At 43.4% G+C, this 10837-nt stretch overlaps 1 pseudogene; it reads right to left on the reverse strand.

The window, feature by feature from the left end:
• Window positions 1-306: 306 nt before the first annotated feature.
• Window positions 307-1642, reverse strand: LOC129147158 (transducin-like enhancer protein 7; annotated as a pseudogene).
• Between the last annotated feature and the right edge of the window lie 9195 nt (window positions 1643-10837).

Below are 10837 nucleotides of genomic sequence, written 5' to 3' on the forward strand. Positions count from 1 at the left end.
CAGACCCAGAGCTGATTGCTCTCTGAGCTTGCCATCACCTTTTAGGCCTCTGTGCCTTGTTTTGTTATTTTGGTTTTTGCTTTTCTATTTTATTAATTATAAGGGCAAGTTTCCCCAGCAATCAGTGGTGGGAAAATAACAAAATAAAAAAAAACCCCTAAGCTATATAATAAGAACCTGGGAATACAAGGCTAGGGATGTATTTTGGGGGGTGGGGGAGGAGGGGAACAGACAGATGACCTGCCGTGGAGGAGAAGGTGTAGGTGGAGGAGGTGTTGGAAGTTGTCCAGCACCCAAAGTCACCCCTCAGCATGCTGGCCTTCTTTGGGTCTTCACCAGGAGGACCATGGCGCGCAACCTGCAATACAAGAGCACAGCAGCCCAGTTCTTGGAGCCCATGGCTGGATACTGGTTGTCGGAGGACACATCAATGTAGACTTCTCTTTCTGAAACAATCTTTGTAGAAAAGGTGCAGTTAAGCAGTGGATTGACTCGTCCAGGGTGGTCACAAAATAGCTCCCCCAGGAGGCAAACTTGAGGTGGTGGTGGTGGATGTGTCTAGGTATGATGGCCATAAACTTCTCCTTCCGGTGCATGTGCAGGGTTATGATATCACTCGTTCGCAGGCCCACTAACATCCATTCCTCACTGGGGTCGTGGGTAACGCTGAGGATCTCACGGTGTCGACTGTGTTGCTGCAGCTTCTGGTAGCTCTTCAGGTCTCAGGAATACAGGCTGGTGTCTGCCCCTCTGGAGCCAAACGTATTGCCCATGATACCCACACCTCGGGACCCATATTCAGGAACTTCATGCTTCCTGATCAAGATTGAGTTCTTCACACCCCAAATCTCAATGTATCCTTTGAAACAAGCCAAAAAGCAGATCTGGGCATTGGAGGAGATGGCCAGAGAGTGGCATTTGGGGCTTGTGGAGGCAAGCTGTGTCCTGATATGGGGTGTGGGTGCCAGATCCCAGAGTCAGGGTTTAGGACAGCCTCCAGTGATCAGGCTCTGCTCTTTGGGGAACACCTTATAGGTGAGGACACAATTCTGATGGTCCTGAAAGTTCAGCTGAACCTGAGGGGCCTTGTTCCTGGTATGCAGAGCACTCTCATCCCACACCCTGAGGTAGTCATGACCACACGTGTACTGTACATATGATTGAGCTGCTGATGGCAATGGCACAGACTTTTGTACTGTGATGGAGTATGCCAACCTTCTGGGGTGCATGTGGGGTCTCCTCCCTTCCCACCACTTTATCTGCTAGGAGGGATTTCTCTGAGGAATGAGCAGACTTCTTTACTGGGAGGAGGTGAAAGACAAGGCTGGCCAAACTCGGATCCTGGTAGGCTGGAGCCAGACTCTCCTTCTCCAGACTCCCATCAGAGAGCCAGCAGGCCTGGAGCTCAGACCTGTCTAGCCCTGGAAGGCCCACTGCTGCTCATCTCCTGATAAACTGGGCCATATTGTACTGGGGAACCTGGGGGTCACTGGAGTATACCATGCACCCCATCCAGTTGGGACTATGCTTGATGCCCATGCTGGGAGGAAACGTCAGAGCATTCTGGCTCGTACCTCTTTTCCTCAGGTTCATCATAAATTCCGAGGATACTGAATGAGGTCTCTTCCTTCTCTCCACTCATGTTCTCAGATTGATAAAAAGCCTGGGCCACCTGGTTCTAGGGCTTGAGAAATGGGCCCATTAAACAGATGCTGGATTCCCAATTCATCCTGATCCTCTCTGAAAGCAGAAGGTCAAACCCTGGGGATGGGAAGTCGGCAGAGCTGAGAGCTAGCCAGTGCTAAGAACCCCCACCCCTAGCTCTGGACCCTCTCTTCCACACCTAGGAACTCGCCTCTGTGCCTTTGTTCTTTCCTCATCTTCTATTGGACAAATCTCACTCATCTTTCAAGGCTCAGCTGTATTAACACCTCCTCAGTGAATTCCCCTTGAAACTCCATGCGTGGTTTGTTCCTTTCCTGGCATCCCTTTACTACCCCACTCATCTCATTAGCCGTGTCCTTGTCTTTCCCAATAATTATGAGCCCCTCAAGGGCAGAGGCTGTGTTTTTGCCTTCTTCTGCTTCTGGTGCCTAGTACTGTGCTTGCCAAAGGGCCTAGTTGAATGGTGTTCACTAAAATATATTAAGACTTGTATCTTCACTTTTAAAGGGGAAGAGGTGCTGTGTTTATCTCAAACCTCTGGTTTGTGCCTCATCACTTGAAACCCATGGCTGTGAGACACCTGCACCAGCTGCTGGTGCTGTGCTTGGTTTAGGAGTTCCTTTTCTGAGAGACAAATGCTATCCTTTCAAAAGACTTAGAGTTGCTAAAGTTCCAGACCAGAGTATAGAAAGATGTCTCAATGCAAGATGTTTTTTTATTTACAATTCTGTAACGAAAAGAATATGGCCATACCTGTTTGGCGTCATTGGGGACCCAGCCTTCTGCTAAAGAGCCTTCACCCAAACTTTGCAAAGTGTGGCTAGAAACTTCTTAAAATGCTGCACACCTTTATCCTGCTCTTCACTTTCACGTGAGCACCGCCTGAGCAATTTTATAACGTACTTTAACTCGGGATTTTATATCTGACGTCCTACATACAGTGTTCTATAGGACATTAAGAGGAGCAGGAAAGGGATAGATACAAGGTCAAATAAGCATGAAAAGTGATGTTTACGTGAGTTTCTTGAGAGAAGTACTTTACAGAGTGTCTATTGTTTAGTGTTTCATTTATTTATTTATTAAAATAGGGGACCCATTTTGGAGAGGCTCCAATCAACACCTCCTATAATAGTGTGCTTGTCCATCCATAGTTTAGTAAGCATTCTTCAGCTCTTAAGCATAAACATCCTTGACTCATTTTCTATCTCAAAGGTTATTTCTAATTGGTGCTTTCAAATATAAAACAATGTTGACCACAACCTGCATTGGATTACGCAGTCTCTGAGGACTGGAAACTTTCTGGCTCTTATTAGAAATCTCAGTGGATCTCTCAGAAACACCAATTGGCAAACAGGTAATGGAGGCTGGTTCTCGGGCTGACCTACAAAGGGAAGCTACTATGAAAAGGTCTGATTGTTGACACAGACTAAGATACCATGGTATGGAGTCATGCAGAAGCCAAAAGTCCTGGGCTCATAGCAGCCAGATGAGCTTGGTGTGAGTCTTTGATGCATTTACAACAGGGAGAACTATCTGTGCTTTTTCTGAAGACTGAGGTGCAGATGGCTATCACTGGATTCTCTTGCATTCGTCTCTCTCACTCAACAGTCCATAAAATGCATCACTGGTTGAGAGCCTATATTTTCTTTTTGTTAGAAATGGAGAAGATCAAGCCAACAGTAATATTTCACAGGATTGTTGAGATGACCAAATGAGATAATGTCTTGAAAGCACCATGCACAGGGCTGGGGATATAATAAGTATTCAATAAATGGTGACACTTATTAAAAGCCACAATAATTATAATAGTGATCATAGCAAAGCTTGTGCACTACGTTATTTGGTCATATCGCCCTTTGCCACTTTGTAGTTCCTGGTACATAGGGAGCATATAGTAATAAAAGTTTATTGAATGAGTGAGTACTAACTAGCTTACCTGTCCTCTGACTTTATTGACCAGTTCATCTCGGTGTACTTATGAAAACAGGTTTTCTTTTTGTTTCTTGTGTAGTGCCTGGGATCTTAATGTATTGCTGTGTTAATTTCCTAGAGTTGCCATAACAAATTACCATAAAGTGGTGGCTTAAAACAACAGAAATTTATTCTCTCACGCTTTTGGAGGCCAGGAAGCCAAAATCAAGGTTTCTGCAGGGTCAGGCTCCCTCTGAAATCCGAAGGGCAGATTTCTTCCTTGCCTCTTCTGTTTCTGGTGGTAGCCATTGATCCTAGTTTTCCTCGGCTTGCAGCCGCATCATGCCAGTCTCTGCCCCTATTATTACATAGCATTCTTCCTCTGTGTGTCTGTCTTCACAGGGTTTTCCTCTTCTAATAAGGGCAGCAGTCATATTGGGTTAGAGCACACCTTAATGACCTCATCATAACTTACTTACATCTGCAAAGACCCTGCTTTCAAATAAGGTCACATTCACAGGTACTGGGGTTAGGACATGAACATATCTTGTGTGGGGACATCACTCAACCCATAACAATCTCTACCACTAGGCTTACTAAGAAAGTGAAATGATGTGTCCCTGAGGTTTAAGCCATTGTTAGTTAGGTTTTCTGTCATTAGCAGATGCATTCTAAGTAATATAAGTTGGGAGGGAATGGAGTCGCAAGATTGCTATGAGGACTAAGACTGAACTAATACAGGATGTAGGATGAACCAGGACTGAGGCATGTACCCACCTGTCCCTGGGACTAGAGGCAGAGAGACACTGGAGGCAAAGTACTGAGATTAACACCACCAGAACCACATGTGAGGGAAGGGAAAGACATTTCTCCAAAGGGAAGGTGGACGAGGGGTACAATTACCTGAAGAGGCAGGAAAGAATGTTTGGGAGGCCAAAACAATGCACGCCAACTCTACAAATTAAATGTCTAACTGGGGGAAAGCTATCATTAATAGACTTTTATCCAGCTATTGAACGTGTGTTTATGCACAAATCTGTAATAGCATGTAGAAATGTTTATAATAACTCTAATAGAAAAGCGTACACAAGATTACTTTCCAAGTTTTCTTAAATAAAGATGATACCTTAAGAAGAAAAGTTTTAAGACATTACATATAAGCAGACAAGTCAATATTATGCTAGCTATTGTAAGAAGTATGTTACTTTTGTTGGTATAACACTGAATGATTTATTTAGAACGAAGAATTGATCCAAAATTTATGCAAAACTGAACTTGAAAGTGAGACATCTGGCGCGTGAAAAGAATCTTAAGGAAATGAAGAGGTGTCCAGCGCAAGAGTTCTGACAAAGAGTTCACAAAAGGTGTGAAGATAATAGGGGACCTCTTAGAAGATGGTGGATTAAAAACAGGGCCGAATTCCTCCTCCTGGTTACTGTAACAGAAAAGCAATACATGATCTGATAAAATGAAGATCAATAACCCCCCAGTGTAGGCTTAGGAAACAATGAACAAGTCTAAGTAAGTGCGGTGACCCCGATTCAATTCAGTGAGACTGCAACACCCGCTGAAGAAGCTACCAGAGAGGCAGCACCGACTCCTGAAGGGGCTTGAATGAGTCGATAAGTTTAAAAGAACTGAACAGTGATTTCTAAAAATGAAGCAAATTGCAAAACAGAAGGACCGCAAAAATGTGGAGTAAAGAGTAAAGAAGGGTCACAGGAGGTTAAGAGCAAAATCACGTCTAGAAGCCCAGAAACTCAAGGGCTGAAGAGAGATGGAAAAACCACACACATAGAAGAAATTCATAAACACAAGCTACACTAGGAGAAAGGGGAAAGACCACGTCTGTGATACTAGCATCCGGGACACAAGGAAACAACAAATTTGTTACATGAAAGAAATTTCATCATGCAAATTAGAAAGGTCCAGAAAACTCCATTTAAGAGTAGTCCTCAAGGAAAGACCCCTCTTTCTTTGAAACATTAGAGCCAAAGATAAGTTACTAAGAAAGAAGAGGAAAGAAATGGCAAGATGACTTGGATGTTTATTCTGAGGATTGACATTTCAAGGTGTAAGACTAAGCATGGCTCTATTACTTCGACCCTCAGATTTTGAAGAAGAAAAGGATATTGAAATGGTGTGTGTTTGTATGTCTGCTCAAGCAGGTGTGTGTGCCTGGTTTGAAAACTCTATTTAAAGCTAAAAGTAGAATTATTGAAATGCAGTTATCTCCCCACTTACCCATTTAATGTCTCTTTTTGAGGGTTGAAGAATAGTACTTTACACAAAGGCCCTAAATAAAAATGAAGCGTTGCACTTATTCTTCCCCATATTTAGAAAAAAAAAAAAAAGTGGTTTGTGGTCCTGACCGGTTTTGCTCAGTGGTTAGGGCATGGCTCCTGGACCGAAGAAGGGTTGTGGGTTCAATTCTCAGTCAAGGGCACATACCTCAGTTGCAGGCTCAATCCCTGGCCCCGGTCAGGGTGTGAATGGGAGGCAACCAATCAATGTGTCTCTCTCTCCTTCCCTCCACTCTCTCTAAAAAAAAAAAGGAAAAATATCCTCGGGTGAGGATTTAAAAATTTTTTTAGCTGCACTAGGTGAGAATGGGTAGGGTGGTATTGGGGCGATGGTTCTGGGAAGCTTCCTACTTGTGCTAGTTTATTAACAAATCACCACAAACGGGGTGGCTTAAGCAACAGACACGTATTCTCTCACCGTTCTGGAGGCTGGAAGTCTGAGATCCAGGTGCCAGCAGGGCCATGCCCCTTGTGAAAGCTCAGGAGGAATCCTTCCGTTCCTCTTCGATCTTCTGGTGGTGACCAACAGTCCTGGGTGCTCCTTGGTTTAGGGCAGCATAACTCTGCCTCCATCTTCACATGACCACCTATTCTGTGTGTGTCTGTGACCAAACTCCCTCTTCTTATAAGGATACCAGTTATTGGATTAGGATCCACCCAAATCCAGAATGATTTCATTTTAACTTGATTACACCTGCAAAGACCCTATTTCCAACTAATGTTACTTTCACAAGTTCCGGGAGGACATTAATTGGTGATGATGGGGCATCATTTATCTCAGTACTCTCCTGTGGAGATGGTTCAGAAGAATCTGAATTCTACCAACAATGGGAGCAGCACCAGGGGCACTCCATGCCCCCTGGTGGATGAAGCCTTGAGCCACAGGCAAGGTGAGCAGTGAGGAAAGCTAGGATGGTCAAGTGCATCCTGGCTCCACCCCAGCTTCCAGACCAGAATTGTTATGACGAGTCAAATAGGGACTTACAATTACTCTGTGTTCCATTTCTTTCTGCCCACTCAAGAATCTCAGTATAACACTGTCCTTTCAATCTTCTAAATCCTTTTTTTTTCTTTATTGATCAAGGTATTACATATGTATTCTTATCCTCCTATTGCCCCCCTACCCCCCCCCTCCATGCATGCCCTCACCCCCCCACACACATCTGATTTTTAGCTGCACTAGGTGAGAATGGGTAGGGTGATATTGGGGCAATGGTTCTGTGTCCATTGGTTAGGCTTATATGCATGCATACAAATCCTTTGGATGATCTCTCCCCCTTACCCTCACCCTCCACTACCTTCCCTCTGAGGTTTGATGGTCTGATTGATGCTTCCCTGTCTCTTGATCTGTTTTTGTTCATCAGTTTATGTTGTTCATTATATTCCACAAATCAGTGAGATCATATGATATTTATCTTTCTCTGACTGGCTTATTTAGCTTAGCATAATGCTCTCCAGGTGCATCCATGCTGTTGCAAATGGTAAGAATTCCTTCTTTTTTACAGCAGCGTAGCATTCCATTGTGTAGATGTACCACAGTTTTTAATCCATTCATCTGCTGATGAGCACTTAGGCTGTTTCCAAATCTTAGGTATGGTAAATTGTGCTACTATGAACATAGGGGTGCATATATCCTTTCTGACTGGTGTTTCTGGTTTCTTGGGATATATTCCTAAAAGTGGGATCACTGGGTCAAATGGGAGTTCCATTTTTAGTTTTTTGAGGAAACTTCATACTGTTCTCCACAGTGGCTGCACCAGTCTGCATTCCCACCAGCAGTACACAAGGGTTCCTTTTTTCTCCACATCCTCGCCAGCACTTGTCATTTGTTGATTTGTTGATGATAGCCATTCTGACCAAACTGTCATTTTGATTTGCATCTCTTGGATGATTAGTGACTTTGAGCATGTTTTCATATGTCTCTTGGCCTTCCTTATGTCCTCTCTCGAAAGGTATCTATTTAGGTCCATTGCCCATTTTTTTATTGGGTTGTTCTTAACTGCTTCCTATCTCCAGGCTCCTTTGCATCAAGATGGAAATATGATGTAAGAAAAACTTTCACTCATATATGAGATATAAAACTGAAGTATGTGAATATAAACAGCAGTGTTGTGGTTGTCAGAGGGAAGGGGGTGGAGGGTGAAGAGGGCTTAATATATGGTGATGGAAGATGAGGTGACTTTGGGTGGTGGGCGCATAGTACAATATACAGATCTTGTAACATAGACATCCATATAATCCATTAACCAATGTCACCCCAATACATTTCATAAAAAAGAAAAATTATATGTGTGTGCATGTGTGTATGTATGTACATACTCAAAATTACAGTCACAGTCCTAGAGATTTATATGTTGTCTCTATGAACTGAATTTCTCAAGTTTATCATTCTATGAATATGGCAGAGTGAGCAGCATTGGGGGGCACCAGGAAGAGAAGAGACCCCCACCTCCACTCTAGGCTAAACTGGGTCACCCAAAACCAGAAGCAAAACCATGGGGGCTTTCCAGTTTTGCACAGATTTCCTATGAACAGCCCCTTTAGTTCCCTTTTCTCAGACTAGTAAGGGACCAGACAACATTTCAACCCACCCATCTAGGCCATCCTCCCCCTGGTCTTCTCCCACTAGGATTCTCTGCCCTGAATAATCTCTTCCTCCTCCTTTCCCTGCCAACCAGATGCAGAGGCTACCCTCCTGCCAACAGATCCATCTCAGGTACTGAGTCTCTCCTCTGGCCAGCAAGAAGACTTCATTCCATCCCATTTAATCTTATGAGGAGGTATAATTATGCTCATTTTACAGAAAAGGAAACTAAGGATCCAAGAGGCAGAGAAACTTGCTCAAGTTCACCAGCAGAGCAAGATTCTAACCCAGGGAAAGCCGACTCCTAGGTCCAAAACTACATGCAATTTCTCCCCTCCTGCAACAAGAGGTAGAAACATGCTGAGATTAAAGGCGATTAATAGGGCCTTTCCTTTATCTTTAGCAGTACCTGGTCACCATTTATTATTATTTCCTCCTCATTGATTACTGGGATTCCAACCTCAATGTACCTGCTCTGGACTGAGAAGGGAAGTCTCTGGTTGAGCTGCTCCTGCTAAGTGAGTTTTTGTGACTCTGTTGGCTAGGGCTTCTGCACCGCGTCCCCTCAGTGCCTTTCACCCTGTTGGATGAGCTGCCTCAATCAATCTGCTTACAGTGCTGCTTTTACCCGAAGCCACTTGCTTGCAAATCTTGGTTTTGTTAACTGATTTGAATTCAGTCTTTACTCTGCTGTTTTTGCCCAGTCCCCCCACAAAAGAAAAAAAAAAAAAAAGAGAAAAGACTTCTTCATGCATCTTCCTGGAATTCTGTTGCAACCTTCACTTCCCATTCAGACCAGCTATTGGGACCACAACTCTACAAGGGCCACCAGACTTTCTCTAACTTCCATCTGCTTACTTGCCTGTCTTAATGCGCAATTAATCATGAATTGGGTTCTTACCTCTTTGAGTCTGTATGTTTCTGTTTCTGCAACCTGCAACAGTCTAGTGCTTAAAGAGGCCAAGTTCGGTTTACTTCCTTGGCTTTTATAACAGCACAGACCAGAACAGTACCAGAATTATCCTAAGCTTTGGAGTTCTCGGACAGCTCCAAGATGAAAGGAGGGACCCCCATTCCACCAGAAAGTAAATTTATAACTTTGGATTCTATTTGTACTTCTGCTATAAATCTATGAATAACCTATTTGCCTTAAAAGGACTCTGTTGGTTTTTTTTTTTAAAGCCAACAGCTCCACTCAATAAATGATTATGCATTTAAATTGCTAGGTATTGATATACCCAGGGATAGGCTAGTTTATGTGGTGGTAACACAAACAGCAAAATCTTAGTGGCTCCTAATAATAAGTCTTTTTCATGCTCATTCTGTAGGCCATTGCAGGTTGGCTGGGGGCTCTGCACCGCATCTCCTCACTTCAGGACCAGGCTGGTGGAGTTTCCACCATCTGGAATGCTGTTGGTAGCCACCACAGAAGAAAATAGGGCTCTGGCAAATTGTGCCCTGGTTCTTACAATTTTTCCCTAAAAGTGTGACTTGTCACTTCCATCCACATTTCATTACCCAAGGGAAGTTGTGTGGCTACAACAAACTTCAAGGGGTAAGGGATGTGCAATTCTATTATGTGCCTGGAAGTAGAGAAAATGATAAATATTTGGTGAGAAGCACCAATAACTGCCACTAGGGACTTGGGTAGGAGCTACAGAGAGTACAAAGTTCTTAAATTGGTGAAAAAGTGAAAGTAACTATCTTTTTCAAGTTAGAAATAAATAGTAAACTCTGATTCAATAAGCATCTAATTGTTCTCCTTTACCTTTTACATGTAGGCTCATTGAGAGTAGAGATTTTATCTTTTCATCAATATGATATAGTCAGTGACTTTGGAATCGGACAGTCAGCTCCATGATGTATTTGTTGTGTGAACCTATTGCTTTTTTCTGTCGGAAAAAACAAACAAACCCACAAAAATGGATCATGTCATCCTCTAGCAATCTCTCAAAGCCATTGGTAGTATACAGAGAATAGTGGTGTTTTGTGTGTTTTTTTTAACTTAGTCCTCATGGAGTCTAAGACTGCAATTTACATGTTTTGACAGAGTCTGGCTAATTTTGACAGAAACATAGCTTTTTTCTCATTTTCTTGGACACACAGCCAGGCTATATATAGTTAGATGTGGGCACAGCAAGCACATCTGGGAACCTCAGTCCTGGTCTAGCCAACTTATGTGTTCCTTTGAGCAAGCCCTGGTGTTCTGTTCTCCAACCTCTTTTTTCATTCCTTTGTTTTATTCAAGACTCAACTCAGATGTCACCTCTTCCTGGAAGTCTTCCCTGATCCCAGTCTGGGTTAAGTACACTGGTAAGGTGTACCCCTCCTCCATACTCCCACAGAGGAGCATCACACTGTAGCACCACGATTG

The sequence above is a fragment of the Eptesicus fuscus genome, chromosome 18 (genome assembly GCF_027574615.1).
Source record: "Eptesicus fuscus isolate TK198812 chromosome 18, DD_ASM_mEF_20220401, whole genome shotgun sequence".
In the NCBI taxonomy this organism is placed as follows: Eukaryota; Metazoa; Chordata; class Mammalia; order Chiroptera; family Vespertilionidae; genus Eptesicus; species Eptesicus fuscus.